This window comes from Aquarana catesbeiana, linkage group LG01 (assembly GCF_042186555.1).
Source record: "Aquarana catesbeiana isolate 2022-GZ linkage group LG01, ASM4218655v1, whole genome shotgun sequence".
Taxonomy (NCBI): Eukaryota; Metazoa; Chordata; class Amphibia; order Anura; family Ranidae; genus Aquarana; species Aquarana catesbeiana.
The window spans coordinates 629,340,389-629,358,675 of NC_133324.1; the positions used below are offsets into that span (position 1 = coordinate 629,340,389).

At 44.8% G+C, this 18,287-nt stretch overlaps 1 pseudogene; it reads left to right on the top strand.

The window, feature by feature from the left end:
- The first annotated feature begins 3,260 nt into the window (after positions 1 to 3,260).
- On the top strand, positions 3,261 to 18,086 carry LOC141109962 (dol-P-Glc:Glc(2)Man(9)GlcNAc(2)-PP-Dol alpha-1,2-glucosyltransferase-like; annotated as a pseudogene).
- The last annotated feature ends 201 nt before the right edge of the window (positions 18,087 to 18,287 follow it).

The following is an 18,287-nucleotide window of genomic DNA, read 5'->3' on the forward strand; positions in this document are numbered from 1 at the left end:
AAGAATTCAGATACATCATTTAACATTCTTCTTATATTCTTCTGTACTTCTTTGGGTGTTAACCATATGAAGGCAGCTATGGATTTTTCTTTATTTCCTATTTTTATTTATTAATAGGCATGTGGTTCACTCAATAATTTTGTTTTTGATTCATGGCATATTTTTTTATTACATGATATAGTTGATCATTGTATTTGAATAGGAGGTTAACTGTAGCGCACTAATACTTTTTGTTAGATTTTTATTGTAGTGGCATCAGAGCACTTTTTATATGGGTGCGGCTTAAACTATTTGGTTATTTCCTATTTTTCACCTATATCCCATAGTTTGGGTTTTTTTGGCACATACATTCACATTCATCCCATTTCTCTGGGGATTAATTTGCACATGTCCTCATGCAATATTTATACAACATTTTGCACTAGTTCAACCTTAAATAACTCACTTCACATATCAGCGCTTTAGTACACTATTTAAATAATATAATCTTCACTGACATCCTGGCATAACTGCCCCAAAGGCTGCCACCCCTCAGTTTGAAGGAGCTTGCCCCTGTTCCTGAGCAGAAAGGCCCACTTCCTGCATGCCAATGTAATCACCCTGGTAAACCAATAGAAGATGACTCAAGAACCTGACGGTGAAAAGGATTGTACACGTTCCTCATGTCCTTGATTTTTACAGGTAGTCTGTTAGCAACTTATGTAAGGAAGTCTTCTTGCTGTATACTCTGTAACTCTACGTGAATGCTTGGAGGGACTGCCCCCAGGTATTCCTGGAAACTGGATACCACTTGGAGATAGAGATGAAAAAAGACACAAAAGGGATCTTTTCAGGAAAGTGCTGCAACCTCCAACATCCTTATGTCTGAAGCAACTGCTGTCAGAGGAGCTAGTTTTACTACTACGGACCGCAATGGAAATTAAGCTATTGGAGCAAAGGGTGCCTGTATGAGCGCTTTCGGAACCAAGCCTAGGTCCCATGAAGGGAACAAGAATTTCCTTGGTGGTCGTATATGGATTACAGCCTGCATGAAGCATTTATTCAATGGAGTTGTATGCCAGATCAACCTCAAGCTGCCGATTGTAAAAATGTATAGAGCTGGGGACACAGAAGAGAAAACTTTGCATCATCCACCGCCACTCTCAGACTAAAGACAAAGCCAGGAGAGCGGCACGCTGCCTATACAAGACAGGAAGACTACAATGGTAACATTGCAGAGCTTACTAATACCACACCTGTAAAATATTTGTGCTATCTAAGCAACTTTGCCCGCGACCCGGCACAAGGGATACCCAATTTCAGGAGGCTTTACCATCCAACATTCTGGCTCTTCCAACTCAATGAGAGGCTGAACATGAATGGGCGGTGCAGTAGGGGGGATATCCTTGCAGCAAAGTACTTACCACTGCAATCCACAGGTGGCCTGGAGCAGACCAAAAAAAAGAACACGTCGGCGGGGGAGGGGCTGTCTTTTATTCAGCTTGGAAAAGGTGTATATGTGTGTGCCAGATGAGGCATTAACCCATTGTGTGCTGACATGAGGATAGGCCAGGAAAGTGTTTACACAGTGCCTTGAAAAAGTATTCATACCCCTTGACATTTTCCACATTTTGTCATGTTACAACCAAAAACGGAAATGTATTTTATTGGGATTTTATGTGATAGACCAACACAAAGAGGCACATAATTATGAAGTTGAAGGAAATAGATAAATGGTTTTAAATTTTTTTTACAAATAAATATCTGAAAACTGTAGCATGCATTTGTATTTAGCCCCCTTTACTCTGATACCCCTAACTAAAAACGAATTAGTAAACAGAGTCCACCTGTGTGTATAATTTAATCTCAGTATAAATACAACTGTTTCTGTGAAGCTCTCAGAGGTTTGTTAGAAAACCTTAGTGAACAAACAGCATCATGAAGGCTATAGAACACACCAGACAGGTCAGGGATAAAGACTTGGCCGTCCACCTAAACTGACAGGCTGGGCAAGGAGATCATTAACCTTGCTACCTTCAGGCGATCCCTGAAAACTCATCTCTTCAGGAAAGCCTATCACGTCTCCAACTAATCTTTTACCACTTCCATCAGCTCATTCCCAAGTTACAACCTTTTGTACCACCTGCCCCACCCTATTAGATTGTAAGCTCTTCTGAGCAAGGCCCTCTTAATCCTCTTGTATTTTATTGTATTATAACTGTATTGTCTCCCTTTTATATTGTAAAGCGCTGTGTAAACTGTTGGTGCTATATAAATCCTATATAATAATAATAATGACCAGAGAATCAGCCAAGAGGCCCATTGTAACTCTGGAGGAGCTGCAGTGATGCACAGCTCAGGTGAGAGAATTTGTCCACAGGACAGCTATTAGTCATGCAATCAACAAATCTGGCCTTTATGGAAGTGTGGCAAGAAAAAAGCCATTGTTGAAAGAAAGCCATAAGAAGTCCCGTTTTAATGGAATGGGCAAAAATGTCACTCTCTAGATGTGCAAAGCTGGTAGAGACATACCCAAAAAGACTTGAAGCTGTAAATGCAGTGGAAGGTGGTTCTACAAAGTATTAACTTGGGTTGCTGAATACAAATGCACACCACACTTTTCAGATATTTATTTGTAAAAAAATTTGAAAATCATTTATCATTTTCCTTCCACTTCACAATCATGTGCCACTTTGTGTTGGTCAATCACATACAATCCCAATAAAATACAATTACATTTTTGGTTGTAACGTGACAAAAAGTGAAAATGTTCAAGGGGTATGAATACTTTTTCAAGGCACTGTGTATGTATGTATGTATGTATATATATATATATATATATATATATATATATATATATATATATATATAAAATCCCTGCAAATTAAAAGAACCCCCAGGCAGCGCTGTGTCTTGGCCTAGGCCGACAAGGCCCAGGCCTAGGGCGGCACTTTGCAGGGGGGCGGCAAAAAAGCCACCCCTTCCGCACGAAAAAAGCCCCCTTCTCCCGGCTTCCCCACAGAGGGGCCGCCATCAGGGGTACAGTGCATACTAATGTGGTGGGCCCGGGCCGCACCGACTATTCGGGCACTCGGGCTGAATCCCGGAGCCCAGTGCCACAACAAGTTCTGGCACTGAGGACCGGAGGACACACAGGAACCTGGGAGCAGAGCGGAGCACAGATACCGATCCAGGGTGCACCAAGATGCTGGGAAGTCTACAGTACGGCTCAGGTTGGCTGGCGGAAGGTGTCTCTGCCTTGGACTGCTATATCGTGAAGAATGAACAAACTTGTAGGCTATTACTTTTCTGCCCTGTTCAGTGGCTGTTTCTTCTATCCAGCCTACTGTTCTCAAAAATCACACAAGAACAGAGAGACCCATACATGGATGAGGTTTTCCACATCCCCCAAGCTCAGCACTACTGCCAGGAACACTTTAATCAGTGGGATCCCATTCTCATAACCTTGCCTGGCCTGTATCTGGCTTCTGTGGTTATTGTGCAATTTGCTGCCTGAAGCGGGAATGTGCTAGGAAGGCTTAAATCTTTGAGCCTGACAAGCATGGGCATGCAGTTGCCCCTCCCTTTATAAAACATAGGATAGATTTAAATAATAAGATATAGTTAGGAAGTTATGCGCAGGTTAATGTATTAAGGGACATGGCCCCTTTAAGAGGTTTTCAAATAGGTATTGGAACGGGATTAAGGTGAACAGGCTGATTGGGTAATTCCAAGATAGTCACGTGACCCCTGTGGAATTTTCTGGAAAAGGGGCTTATTATATATAGGACCCTTCTCACAGGTATTCCTGCCAGTACCCACCTAGTCAGTGTAGGTGCAACAAGCTCCCCACCCCCCTCCCTAGTCGCTAAGCACGTTATGTGGTCTGTCACCCTGCATAAGTGTAGGGGGGACTTTGGTTTTAAAATATTCTGTATGCTCGAGTCCTTTAAGACTGAGCTGTTTTAAGTTTATTGTTGAAATCGATGGATTTTATGAATTAATAAAATGATCAGAATATTGTTATTATTATTTATTGATCTGAATACACCAATAAACGTGCCGTGGCCAGTCTTTGCCAAAAAGTAGTTTGTGTTTTATTTAAATAGGTATTATAAGTTTGGTATTCGGGGAGGGTAGGTGCGGCCTGCATTCCCATGTTGTCTTCTCCTCCGGAATGCTGCAATCGGAATGCTGCAATTTATTAACCTTCTGTTCTTTCTGGGCAACTTGTACATGTTCTATTTAATGCTTAACAAGTTACACTCAAGGGTTTCTGTTACGAAGAGAATATTATTGAACTTTATACAGTATATTTCCCGCTTTATATTTTTTCACATTCCTCTACTACATCATGGATGCAGGATCTACATTTTTTTGTCCTTTTTCATTTATTTTATGTGCCTCTATTGTAATCATAAAAGTGCAGCTCTTCTAGGGCTTTGTGCATTTTGTTTTTAGTAGACAAACATCATCTGGATTATTTTCTGTGCTGGAAAGGTGACAGAAGCTTGGAGGACACATCTGAAGACCAAGGAAAAAGTTTCCTCTAAGGTGCTCTTTCAGAAGTGGCAGCAGTTGTAAAATTCTACATCCAATACTCTCTGTATCTGAGGAACATACTGACACTCTTGAGGTTAACCTGGCCATATATCATCTTAGTTCTAGGTTTCCTGGTTTTGTATTGTAATCAATGGTGGCATAGTGATAGGTGACAGAAGCAATCATGCGGCCTGTTTGAATTTTCCCCAGCTCTTTTATTTTTTTGCTTTTACATTTGTAATGGAAATTTGTAAGTTCTGTATATAATTGTATTGTATTTTGTATGTATTGCACACTGCCCTCACTGTGCACACAGCACTAATAATGTTTTCAGTACATGTTTACATTCTTTCGAGTCCTGATTAGAATTCGCCTGCCTATGTAACGCCCCTTGTTACCATAAACCTACAATTGTAATATTAATGTGATACCTACGTAATCATGTGTATAAAAATCTTCAAATGCGTCATAATAAAACAGAACAGTAATTTGGAAAGATGCTGAGCGTATCTTTTGTGTCTGTTCCCTACTGCAGTAGTTATTATTAGTTTGGAACCACTAATCAGTATGAGGATAGGAGTTTCCTATCATCAATTTAACCAAGTCAGCGTGGCGAGTTTTGCCTAGGAGGGGCTTTACAGGTGACCCCGAGTATCCGAAACGAGGAGCTTGAGACGATCTGGGAATTTCTGATAATCAGCCGGCTGAGGTAAACCTTTTGCTTACATTTGAGTTATCAGACTTCCTTGATCGGTAAGGCATTTTCAGGACAAAGGGTACCTATTTTACTCCCCTTAATCGAACTGTATTGATTGGTGGTTATATGTTATATTGTCACTGTCTACTGTCCATCGGAGTGTTATAGATAAGAAAGGGAAGAATAGTGCTCTTCACAGGTATATGTAGTACATCTGCTAGATAAAGTAGTTTAGAGGCAAGAGGGTATAGGCACACATAGAGAAGACTGGCCAGTCATTATGGGCATTAAATTAAGTAAGGGAATGAAGGGTAAGAGACCCTCAAAAATGCCCAGCGCAAGAGAAGCGCCATATATGAACCGGAGGTGCAGTTCCACCTATACTGAGCCCCTAGATTAATGGTTAAAGTGGACAGGGATCCACAATGGGTAACTGGGTTACCAAGGTCCACAGGGACTAAGAATCATGCAGAGTAAACAGCTAAAGAAACAGCTATCTATGTGAGCAGGATGGATTAAGGGTGACAATAACACTAGACAGAAAGGGACATTTTCATGTTAGGTTGTGGGATGAATTTGGGGTCGGGCACTACAACTAGTAAATAAGGAAAGCAGAATTTAAGCAGGGAAATATTAAAGAGCTAAAAGAAAGTGAGAGAATGATATGCATGTGTGTGACTGCTGGAACCTTTAGTTCTATCTCTTGTGTGTGTCATGTATGCAGATGTGACCCCCTCCTTTGTGCTCTCATGAAAGAATGTCCCTGAGAGGTCAGTGATAAGCTGGAAAGACACCATGCCAATTTCAGTTTCTTAAACAAAACATTTATAACAAAATGTGCCGGGTTAACGAATCTAATGGTAAACAATGTGATCACAATTATTTTGAATCTGTTTTCCAAACATGGTAAATGAAGGTTACATTTAACCGTGTATTAGACAAATTGAATATCCTTTGATAGTGGAAACAGTGCATTTAAAAAAGGGAAATTAAGTAAAATTAAGTAATAATGAGTATTCATTTCTAATATGAGTTTAACAATTTTGTAATTTTACATTTATACAATAAGCCCTTATTGAGAGAAAAAAGATTAAGATGAGGTTGTTATTTGGAATACAGCTGCCATAATATTTAACAAAGCCAAGATGGATGGGATACATAAGAAGTTTTTCTACAAAAATGAAATTTTAAGGTTTTTGATAATAACTTGATGTGCGGTCCATGATGTAAGAGTAATAATAAATAAGATTGAAATATAACAGACCCATCACATCAAGTCCACATACCCTGTTAGGATAGGTGCCACCTGCAGCCATTTGTTTTATAGTTTTTGATGTGGCGGAGTGCTTTCTGGTCCATCATTCAGATTGTTGGTCCTTTTGTTTTTATTTATTTTTATTTTTGAAATCCAAAGCAGATTGTGTGGATTGTGAAATGATGTGCCCCTTTTCCTTGTAAGTACAGTGGTATAAGCAGAAGAATATTTTGGATTTATGGACATCTCTCCATGACCGCAGGGTATTGTTATCATTTATTATAATATTGCCAGGAAGCAGTTGTCTTTTTGAAACATGAAACTGGAGTTCTTACACAGACAGCATGATAGAAAACAAGCCATTGTAATATATTTATGCAAGCTGGACCCAGTAATGAAGGGTTCACCCCGATATATCAGAGCTGTAGCTTTATGCAGAGGTGCTATTAGACAAAGTTACAGACATTATTTTGGTCAAATTTTTAATTTTTAATGGTCTCACATTCTGCGCAGCAAATATACAGCTAACTAAATGTTTGTCTAATAAAAGGTTCAAAATATGAATTTGTTTTGTTTGTTTATGTACAAATCTAACAATGAAAAATGCGTACATTTGAATCCAGCCATCTTATTGCTTCTATTGGGGGAGGCTGGAGACAAAGGAAGCCACATGTGTTAAATTGATGATGAAGGAATTAGCTGCTGTGAGCTGAGTGCAGGACACACTCCCCGAAGACCCAGATATTTCACTTTTTTGTAGAGTTATTCCCGGTTTTATACTGAGGATGGCAATACCCATACTGAGTATGCAGTTTATCACCCAGAAGGATACTCTGTATTCAGAGTCATTGGATCCTTTTCCCCCAGCTCAAGAAGCAGAGCTCCATGTTTTAGCAAAGCCTGTGAGCTATAAAAAGAGTATATATTTATATAGATGGTCGAGATATAGAGAGCTTTTGGTTCCATTTGAAGGGCAAGAAGTTTGTTTTTACTTCGGCATTCATGCTAAGTTAATTTGATTGGCTGTTTTCAGCCTTCCAGGTTCTTGCTGAGGTAGCCATACTAACATTAAAACTCACACATGGAAGCAGACCAGGTGACTAAGGATGCTGCATTACAGCCCCGGACACTTGCTGGGTCTGTGCAACTCACAGATTCCACCCTAGTTCTGGCCCAGTATAGCTGTAATTAATAATTCAACTTTAACCACTTCAATACCAGGCACTTAGACACCTTTATGCTCAGGCCAATTTTCAGCTTTCAGCGCTGTCGCAATTTGAATGACAATTGCGCAGTCATACAACACTGTACCCAAACACATTTTTTATCATTTTGTTCCCACAAATAGAGCTTTCTTTTGGCAGTATTCGATCACCTCTGTGCTTTTTATTTTTTGTGCAACAAATAAAAAAGACCGTAAATTTAGCAAAAAAACAGTTTTTCTTTGTTTTTGTTAAAAACTTTTGTAAATAAGTACGTTTTCTTCTTCAATGATGGGCACTGATATGGCTGCACTGACAGGCACTGATAAGGCGGCACTGATGGGCACCGATGAGGTGGCACCAATGAGGTGGCACTGACGGGCACTGATGATGGGCACTGATGGGCACTCATAGGTGGCACTGATGGGCACAGATGGGCACTGATGGGTGGCACCGATGGACACTGATGGGTGGCACTGATGACACTGATTGGTGGCACTGATGACACTGATTGGTGGCATTGCTGGGCATCACTGATATAATGGTGCCAGTCAGTGCCCATTTGTGGGCACTGATTGGCACAGATTGGGCATAATTTGCACATTTGGATGGCCATGGGGTACATACCTGGCCATCCACATGTTGCCCCCTTCCCTGGTCCTGAGAGCCGCCGATCGGCTCTCCTCTATTCGCGTCTATTAGACACGAGTGAGGAAAAGCCAAACAATGGCTTTTTCTATTGACATCGTGATCAGCTGTGATTGGACATGGCTGATCACGTGGTAAAGAGCCTCTGCCGGAGGCTCTTTACCAAGATCGGTGGAGCGGTGTGTCAGACTGACACACCGCTCCACCGATCGCCGTGATGCGCGCCCCCGCGGGCGCGCAGTGGCTGTTATCCTGCTGGACCTCATATGACGCCCAGTCAGGATAACTGAACCACCACCCGGCCGTCAATCTGCTATAGGCCAGGCAGGAAGTGGTTTAGGACCCCAGAACGAGAAGAACAAGTGGTCCACAGGGGGCAACTTCTTCTGAAACAGGACTTTGGAAAAGGTGATCATTTATGTCTGCCAACCACACTTTTCCTTCCAGCTTGACACATGGACCGTGTCATCAGTCACAAGCAGTTATGGCTGCCTTAGTAAATGAGCATGGGATAGAGCCAGGGTTCACCAGAGTCGTTTTTATAACATACCACTTCTTGTTTTACCTGTTACCAAAGGTGTTACCAAAAGCTGAACATCCCTTCCAGAGATTACAAAAAGAAATATCCAGATGCCAAAGTCAGGATCTTACGAGTATGCATTTTGTCTGTATGGACATGTTTTCTATATGTCTAGTGGCAAATGCTACTGCAAAGGCCACAGTAAAAAGTGTCAGAAGTAGTTTGTAAATATAGAGTGCAGAATCTACAGCGAGTAACAGAGGAAATAATTTTTATAGGAGAGTCCTTACTAGAAGTTTTGAGGTTTTATTTTTACACCCCCTACTATCTACAATGTAGTGGAAAAAGTAGAGTAAGAAACTAGAAAACTTTTGCCTGAATGTTTTCTTATATTTTATCAAGCCTCTAAGGGGGATGTTGGACTCTCTCCCTATGGGATTTGGTTTGGGAGTGTGTTACTCACTTGCTTATATTTTGTCTCAGCAGCTGAAGTCCTCCATTCGGATCTCAGAGAACGTTGCTGATCTTTTAAGGGTTTTGACAAACTCATTTATGTGTTTTCTCCCCAATTCCAGATCCTAAAAGTTTGGAAGGATCTAAAACTAAAGCCAGGTGACTTGTGGATTGTTAAGAGACATATATGTATAAGGAAATGTTTGGAGACTCAGTACAGCATGTATTTTATGTACAGTTTTGCAAAACTTGAAGGAAATGTCACCTGGATCCACACCAGACACTGCAAAAATGACTAAATTAAAGAAGTCTCTGTGTTTGATTTGTTTCCCTCTTGCGATCACAGTCTAGGGTACTTTATGATTCAATTACTTTAATTGTAAGGGATATATATATATATATATATATATATATTTGAAAAGTAGTTCAGCTATGTTGAAGTCATATTTGTCTTTTGTACGTCTTCCATTTTATGTAGAATTGTCTGTGTTTACATGTGCTGATAAGTCAGCATGCCAACAATTCAGCTAGAAGGCCATTCCGGCCACAGGAGTGTGCAACCAGTACTCTGTAAATATGTCTTATCAATCATTTGTTTTTCACAATGAAAAGTCATTTGGGAATGAAAAAGCTGCTCAGCTATTATTTTCTCCACAATGGAGTTTTTGCCTCTTTGGCAAGGACTACCTCCACCGAAGCGTCTGGAGGTTCAAGGTTAAAGGTGATAGCAGAGGCGTCACCAGGGGGTGGCTATTGGGGCTACAGCCCCGAGCCTGGGGCTAATAGCCCCGAGTCTCTGGTCCCAGTCCTAGAATGCAGGGGACAGGGGCGGACTGAGCCGTGGTAGCGCTGGCTCCGGCTCCAGCTCCGCCCCCGCCCCCCGACTCTACTCTCGGTCACTGGTTGCTATAGCCGCCTAGCGGCTAGCAACCAGTGACGTCACTGCCCACACTGCCCGGCATTCAAAGCGGAGGAGGATTGCACTTCCTCCTCCTCCGTGCTAGTTCTCATGCCATTTCTGGACTGGAGCGGCCCAGTCCTATCCCAGCGCGCTGTGACAGGAAGGGGAAGAAGGCGGCAAGCACAATTTGGGCGCCGTGCGACATCGATCGGCGCTCGGGCGGGCGGCTCTCCTCCTCCTCTGGCTGCCTCACACACCAGCACCACGGCTGAGCTGCTGCTGCAGGACCTGGACACAGGTAGGTCAGTCAGTGTGTGTGGGTCAGGTAGGTCAGTGTATGTCAGGTAGGTCAGTGTGGGTGGGTCAGGTAGGTCAGTGTATGTCAGGTAGGTCATTGTGGGTGGGTCAGTGTAAGTCAGTGTGTGTAGGTCAGTGTGGGTCAGTGTATGTAGGTCAGTGTATGTCAGGTAGGTCAGTGTGGGTGGGTCAGTGTATGTAGGTCAGTGTGGATCAGTGTGTGTGGGTCAGGTAGGTCAGTGTGGGTCAGGTAGGTCAGTGTATGTCAGGTAGGTCAGTGTGGGTAGGTCAGTGTGAATCAGTGTGTGTGGGTCAGGTAGGTCAGTGTGGGTCAGGTAGGTCAGTGTATGTCAGGTAGGTCAGTGTGGGTAGGTCAGTGTAGGTCAGTGTGGGTCAGGTAGGTCAGTGTATGTAGGTCAGTGTGAGTCAGGTATGTCAGTGTATGTAGGTCAGTGTGGGTCAGGTATTTCAGTGTGTGTGGGTCAGGTAGGTCAGTGTATGTCAGGTAGGTCAGTGTGTGTGGGTCAGTGTGTTTGGGTCAGGTAGGTCAGTGTGGGTAGGTCAGTGTGGGTCAGGTAGGTCAGTGTGTATGGGTCAGTGTATGTAGGTCAGTGTGGGTCAGTGTGGGTCAGGTATTTCAGTGTGTGTGGGTCAGGTAGGTCAGTGTGTGTGGGTCAGGTAGGTCAGTGTATGTAGGTCAGTGCATGTCAGGTAGGTCAGTGTATGTCATTGTATGTAGGTCAGTGTGGGTCAGGTAGGTCAGTGTAGGTCAGTGTGGGTCAAGTAGGTCAGTGCATGTCAGGTAGGTCAGTGTATGTCATTGTATGTAGGTCAGTGTGGGTCAAGTAGGTCAGTGTATGTCAGGTAGGTCAGTGTATGTAGGTCAGTGTATGTAGGCCAGTGTGTGTCAGGTAGGTCAGTGTGGGTCAGGTAGGTCAGTGTGGGTAGGTCAGTGTATGTAGGTCAGTGTGGGTCAGGTAGGTCAGTAAATGCAGGTCAGTGTACGTCAGGTATTTCAGTGTGTGTGTGTGGGTCAGGTAGGTCAGTGTATGTAGGTCAGTGTGGGTCAGGTAGGTCAGTGTAGGTCAGGTGGGTCAGGTAGGTCAGTGTGGGTAGGTCAGTGTATGTAGGTCAGTGTGGGTCAGGTAGGTCAGTGTACGTCAGGTATGTCAGTGTGTGTAGGTCAGGTAGGTCAGTGTGTGTGGGTCAGGTAGGTCAGTGTATGTAGGTCAGTGTGGGTCAGGTAGCTCAGTGTGGGTGGGTCAGTGTATGTAGGTCAGTGTATGTCAGGTAGGTCAGTGTGGGTGGGTCAGTGTATGTAGGTCAGTGTGGGTCAGTGTGGGTGGGTCAGTGTGGGTGGGTCAGTGTATGTAGGTCAGTGTGGATCAGTGTGTGTAGGTCAGTGTGGATCAGTGTGTGTAGGTCAGGCAGGTCAGTGTGGGTAGGTCAGGTAGGTCAGTGTATGTCAGGTAGGTCAGTGTATGTCAGGTAGGTAGGTCAGTGTGTGGGTCAGGTAGGTCAGTGTATGTAGGTCAGGTAGGTAAGTGTGGGTGGGTCAGGTAGGTCAGTGTATGTCAGGTAGGTCAGTGTATGTCAGGTAGGTAGGTCAGTGTATGTAGGTCAGTGTGGGTCAGGTAGGTCAGTGTGGGTGGGTCAGGTAGGTCAGTGTATGTAGGTCAGTGTGGGTCAGGTAGGTCATTGTATGTAGGTCAGTGTGGGTCAGTGTATGTATGTCATGTAGGTCAGTGTAGATCAGTGTATGTAGGTCAGTGTATGTAGGTCAGGTAGGTCAGTGTGGGTGGGTCAGTGTAGGTCAGTGTAGGTCAGGTAGGTCAGTGTGTGTCAGGTAGGTCAGTGTATGTAGGTCAGTGTGTGTGGGTCAGGTAGGTCAGTGTATGTCAGGTAGGTCAGTGTATGTAGGTCAGTGTGGGTAGGTCAGTGTATGTCAGTGTAGGCCAGTGTGGGTCAGGTAGGTCATTGTATGTAGGTCATTGTAGGTCAGTGTAGGTAGGTCAGTGTGTGTGTGTCAGGTAGGTCAGTGTGTGTGTCAGGTAGGTCAGTGTATGTAGGTCAGTTTGGGTCAGGTAGGTCAGTGTAGGTCAGGTAGGTCAGTGTGTGTGGGTCAGTGTATGTAGGTCAGTGTGGGTCAGGTAGGTCAGTGTATGCAGGTCGGTGTACGTCAGGTATTTCAGTGTGTGTGTGTGGGTCAGGTAGGTCAGTTTGTGGGTCAGGTAGGTCAGTGTATGTCAGGTAGGTCAGTGTATGTAGGTCAGTGTATGTAGGCCAGTGTGTGTCAGGTAGGTCAGTGTGGGTCAGGTAGGTCAGTGTGGGTAGGTCAGTGTATATAGGTCAGTGTGGGTCAGGTAGGTCAGTAAATGCAGGTCAGTGTACGTCAGGTATTTCAGTGTGTGTGTGTGGGTCAGGTAGGTCAGTGTATGTAGGTCAGTGTGGGTCAGGTAGGTCAGTGTAGGTCAGGTGGGTCAGGTAGGTCAGTGTGGGTAGGTCAGTGTATGTAGGTCAGTGTGGGTCAGGTAGGTCAGTGTACGTCAGGTATGTCAGTGTGTGTAGGTCAGGTAGGTCAGTGTGTGTGGGTCAGGTAGGTCAGTGTATGTAGGTCAGTGTGGGTCAGGTAGCTCAGTGTGGGTGGGTCAGTGTATGTAGGTCAGTGTATGTCAGGTAGGTCAGTGTGGGTGGGTCAGTGTATGTAGGTCAGTGTGGGTCAGTGTGGGTGGGTCAGTGTGGGTGGGTCAGTGTATGTAGGTCAGTGTGGATCAGTGTGTGTAGGTCAGTGTGGATCAGTGTGTGTAGGTCAGGCAGGTCAGTGTGGGTAGGTCAGGTAGGTCAGTGTATGTCAGGTAGGTCAGTGTATGTCAGGTAGGTAGGTCAGTGTGTGGGTCAGGTAGGTCAGTGTATGTAGGTCAGGTAGGTAAGTGTGGGTGGGTCAGGTAGGTCAGTGTATGTCAGGTAGGTCAGTGTATGTCAGGTAGGTAGGTCAGTGTATGTAGGTCAGTGTGGGTCAGGTAGGTCAGTGTGGGTGGGTCAGGTAGGTCAGTGTATGTAGGTCAGTGTGGGTCAGGTAGGTCATTGTATGTAGGTCAGTGTGGGTCAGTGTATGTATGTCATGTAGGTCAGTGTAGATCAGTGTATGTAGGTCAGTGTATGTAGGTCAGGTAGGTCAGTGTGGGTGGGTCAGTGTAGGTCAGGTAGGTCAGTGTAGGTCAGGTAGGTCAGTGTGTGTCAGGTAGGTCAGTGTATGTAGGTCAGTGTGTGTGGGTCAGGTAGGTCAGTGTATGTCAGGTAGGTCAGTGTATGTAGGTCAGTGTGGGTAGGTCAGTGTATGTCAGTGTAGGCCAGTGTGGGTCAGGTAGGTCATTGTATGTAGGTCATTGTAGGTCAGTGTAGGTAGGTCAGTGTGTGTGTGTCAGGTAGGTCAGTGTGTGTGTCAGGTAGGTCAGTGTATGTAGGTCAGTTTGGGTCAGGTAGGTCAGTGTAGGTCAGGTAGGTCAGTGTGTGTGGGTCAGTGTATGTAGGTCAGTGTGGGTCAGGTAGGTCAGTGTATGCAGGTCGGTGTACGTCAGGTATTTCAGTGTGTGTGTGTGGGTCAGGTAGGTCAGTTTGTGGGTCAGGTAGGTCAGTGTATGTAGGTCAGTGTGGGTCAGGTAGGTCAGTGTGGGTCAGGTAGATCAGTGTAGGTCAGGTGGGTCAGGTAGGTCAGTGTGGGTAGGTCAGTGTATGTAGGTCAGTGTGGGTCAGGTAGGTCAGTGTATGCAGGTCGGTGTACGTCAGGTATTTCAGTGTGTGTGTGGGTCAGGTAGGTCAGTGTGTGGGTCAGGTAGGTCAGTGTATGTAGGTCAGTGTGGGTCAGGTAGGTCATTGTATGTAGGTCAGTGTGGGTCAGTGTATGTATGTCATGTAGGTCAGTGTAGATCAGTGTATGTAGGTCAGTGTATGTAGGTCAGGTAGGTCAGTGTGGGTGGGTCAGTGTAGGTCAGGTAGGTCAGTGTAGGTCAGGTAGGTCAGTGTGTGTCAGGTAGGTCAGTGTATGTAGGTCAGTGTATGTCAGGTAGGTCAGTGTATGTAGGTCAGTGTGGGTAGGTCAGTGTATGTTAGTGTAGACCAGTGTGGGTCAGGTAGGTCATTGTATGTAGGTCATTGTAGGTCAGTGTAGGTAGGTCAGTGTGTGTGTGTCAGGTAGGTCAGTGTGTGTGTCAGGTAGGTCAGTGTATGTAGGTCAGTTTGGGTCAGGTAGGTCAGTGTAGGTCAGGTAGGTCAGTGTGTGTGGGTCAGTGTATGTAGGTCAGTGTGGGTCAGGTAGGTCAGTGTATGCAGGTCGGTGTACGTCAGGTATTTCAGTGTGTGTGTGTGGGTCAGGTAGGTCAGTTTGTGGGTCAGGTAGGTCAGTGTATGTAGGTCAGTGTGGGTCAGGTAGGTCAGTGTGGGTCAGGTAGATCAGTGTAGGTCAGGTGGGTCAGGTAGGTCAGTGTGGGTAGCTCAGTGTATGTAGGTCAGTGTGGGTCAGGTAGGTCAGTGTATGCAGGTCGGTGTACGTCAGGTATTTCAGTGTGTGTGTGGGTCAGGTAGGTCAGTGTGTGGGTCAGGTAGGTCAGTGTATGTAGGTCAGTGTGGGTCAGGTAGGTCAGGTGGGTCAGTGTGGGTAGGTCAGTGTATGTAGGTCAGTGTGGGTCAGGTAGGTCAGTGTATGCAGGTCGGTGTACGTCAGGTATTTCAGTGTGTGTGTGGGTCAGCTAGGTCAGTGTGTGGGTCAGGTAGGTCAGTGTATGTGGGTCAGGTGGGTCAGGTAGGTCAGTGTGGGTAGGTCAGTGTATGTAGGTCAGTGTACGTCACGTATTTCAGTGTGTGTGTGGGTCAGCTAGGTCAGTGTGTGGGTCAGGTAGGTCAGTGTATGTAGGTCAGGTAGGTCAGTGTGGGTAGGTCAGTGTATGTAGGTCAGTGTGTGTGGGTCAGGTATTTCAGTGTGTGTGGGTCAGGTAGGTCAGTGTGTGTGGGTCAGGTAGGTCAGTGTATGTAGGTCAGTGTATGTCAGGTAGGTCAGTGTGTGTCAGGTAGGTCAGTGTATGTCAGGTAGGTCAGTGTGTGTCAGGTAGGTCAGTGTATGTCAGGTAGGTAGGTCAGTGTAAGTAGGTCAGTGTGGGTCAGGTAGGTCAGTGTATGTCAGGTAGGTAGGTCAGTGTATGTAGGTCAGTGTGGGTGGGTCAGGTAGGTCAGTGTGGGTGGGTCAGGTAGGTCAGTGTATGTAGGTCAGTGTAGGTCAGGTAGGTCAGTGTATGTAGGTCAGTGTAGGTCAGGTAGGTCAGTGTGGGTCAGGTAGGTCATTGTATGTAGGCCAGTGTGGGTCAGTGTATGTATGTCATGTAGGTCAGTGTAGATCAGTGTGTGTCAGGTAGGTCAGTGTATGTCAGGTAGGTCAGTGTATGTAGGTCAGGTAGGTCAGTGTGGGTGGGTCAGTGTAGGTCAGGTAGGTCAGTGTATGTAGGTCAGTGTATGTAGGTCAGGTAGGTCAGTGTGGGTGGGTCAGTGTAGGTCAGGTAGGTCAGTGTATGTAGGTCAGTGTATGTAGGTCAGTGTATGTAGGTCAGGTAGGTCAGTGTGGGTAGGTCAGTGTATGTCAGTGTAGGTCAGTGTGGGTCAGGTAGGTCATTGTATGTAGGTCATTGTAGGTCAGTGTATGTAGGTCAGTGTATGTCAGGTAGGTAGGTCAGTGTGTGTGTGTCAGGTAGGTAGGTCAGTTTAATGGTCAACATTGATGGGCACTGGTAAGCCAGGCAGCAACCAGCAAGTCAGCCTACCCCTGCCACACAACCACACAACCCCTCCGCCCAACCAAAAAAACCCAGAGCCACTAGAGCGCCCCCCCCCCGTGCCGGCCTTGGACTTCGGGCTGAAGCCCCTGGTCTTTTTGCCACCTAGCAACGCCCCTGATAGCAGGTATGGTTAGTGATCAAAATATTGATCAAAAGTGGGGAGACTGTAATGGACATTTGTAAGTTCTGTATATAATTGTATTCTATTTTGTATGTATTGCACACTGCCTTCACTGTGCACACGGCACTAATAATGTTTTCAGTAAATGTTTACATTCTTTCAAGTCCTGATTAGAATTAGCCTGCCTATGTAAAGCCCCTTGTTACCATAAATGAACAATTGTAATATTAATGTGATACCTACCCTGTTTCCCCTAAAATAAGACCTAGCGTGACTGTCTGCGATGGCTTCAATATAAGCCCTACCCCCCAAATAAGCCCTAGTTAAAGTCTTTGTAGGTCTTATTTTCAGGGTAGGGCTAATTTTCGGGGAAACAGGGTAGGGCTTATTTGGAGGGTAGGGCTTATATTGCAGCCATCACCGACAATCACGCTAGGTCTTATTTTAGGGGAAACAGGGTACGTAATCATGTGTATAAAAACCTTCAAATGCGTCATAATAAAGCAGAACAGTAATTTGGAAAGATGCTGAGCGTATCTTTTGTGTCTGTTCCCTACTGCAGTAGTTATTATTAATTTGGAACCACTAATCAATATGAGGATAGGAGTTGCCTATCATCAATTTAACCAAGTCACATTGGTATTGTCCTTTCTTTTCCTCTCCTAATTTCTGCTCAGAAAATTGCAGACTTTCTCAAGTCTGTTTGGAAACAGCCTTTTTTATACACATTAGTAGTTTGCCTGTCCCTGTTTTTAATATGGAAGTTCACTTATGTTCACAAATACTTAATTGCTGATAATCAACATTACACATTTTACGTTTGGAAAAAAATATTTCAGAGACATGAATTTGTCAGATAATTTTTGGTTCCTGGATACCTTTTTGCAGCTTGGAGCTTTGTAGATGCTTTAAAGTCCAAGTCCATACTGTGGCTCCTGATGTTCTTTGGGTGTATATTAGGTACTACTATTCCTCAGAAGCTAATGGAGTTCCGGTATTTTATCCTGTCATACCTCATTTGTAAAGTAAATGCACCAATTCCATCTGTGGGCAAGCTACTTCTAGAGTTGTTACTCTACGTTCCTGTCAATGTATTTATATACTACTTGTTTTTAAATATAACTTTTAATTGGCCTTATAGTGAAGACACTCAAAGATTCATGTGGTGAATGCTGTCTGGTAACCCACATTGAACTGCATTATCTCACAGAGCTTTTGATTGCAGTTATCAATACTTGTTCTGTTTAAGGATTTAAAAAGAGTTAGAATTGATTTATACTTAAAAAATAAATAAATAAATAAATAAATAAATAAAAGAATAGAAATAGTGAACCTCAATAAAGAAGAGTGCCTCCACCTACTGATTGAGCCATTGCAGCCGTGCCAGTTTATAGGTGCAATACAATCAGAAAAAATAGAAACCCATGTGGGCTTGCTCTTGAAAAAAAAAAAAAAAGTTCCGGCACTGAGCTCCGGTAACTGGCCTGACAGGGCCGCGCTAGCATAGGCATCCAGGACATCTGGGTCCTGGGGTCCCACACGCAGCGATCGCTTTTCTGTGGCAGCCGACACCTCTCTCCCCACTAACAGCCGCATACGGCTTACTGAGGATCCCCCTCCTCAGCACCAAAGTTCTCATGTACACAGCTAGGAGGAGTAGGAGGCACGGAGGAGGGACATTGGCGGTGCGTCCATAAGGGGGGCACCGCCCCCTCTCTCCAGCCACCCCCTCTATGACCTATGGATAGATTCATACATAGCACCCAATCACAGCCGGTCACTTTGGAGATCTGTGTGCACACCACTTGTGAGCACCCATGGACTGTCAGTCACAGGCTCCCTGCTCTGCC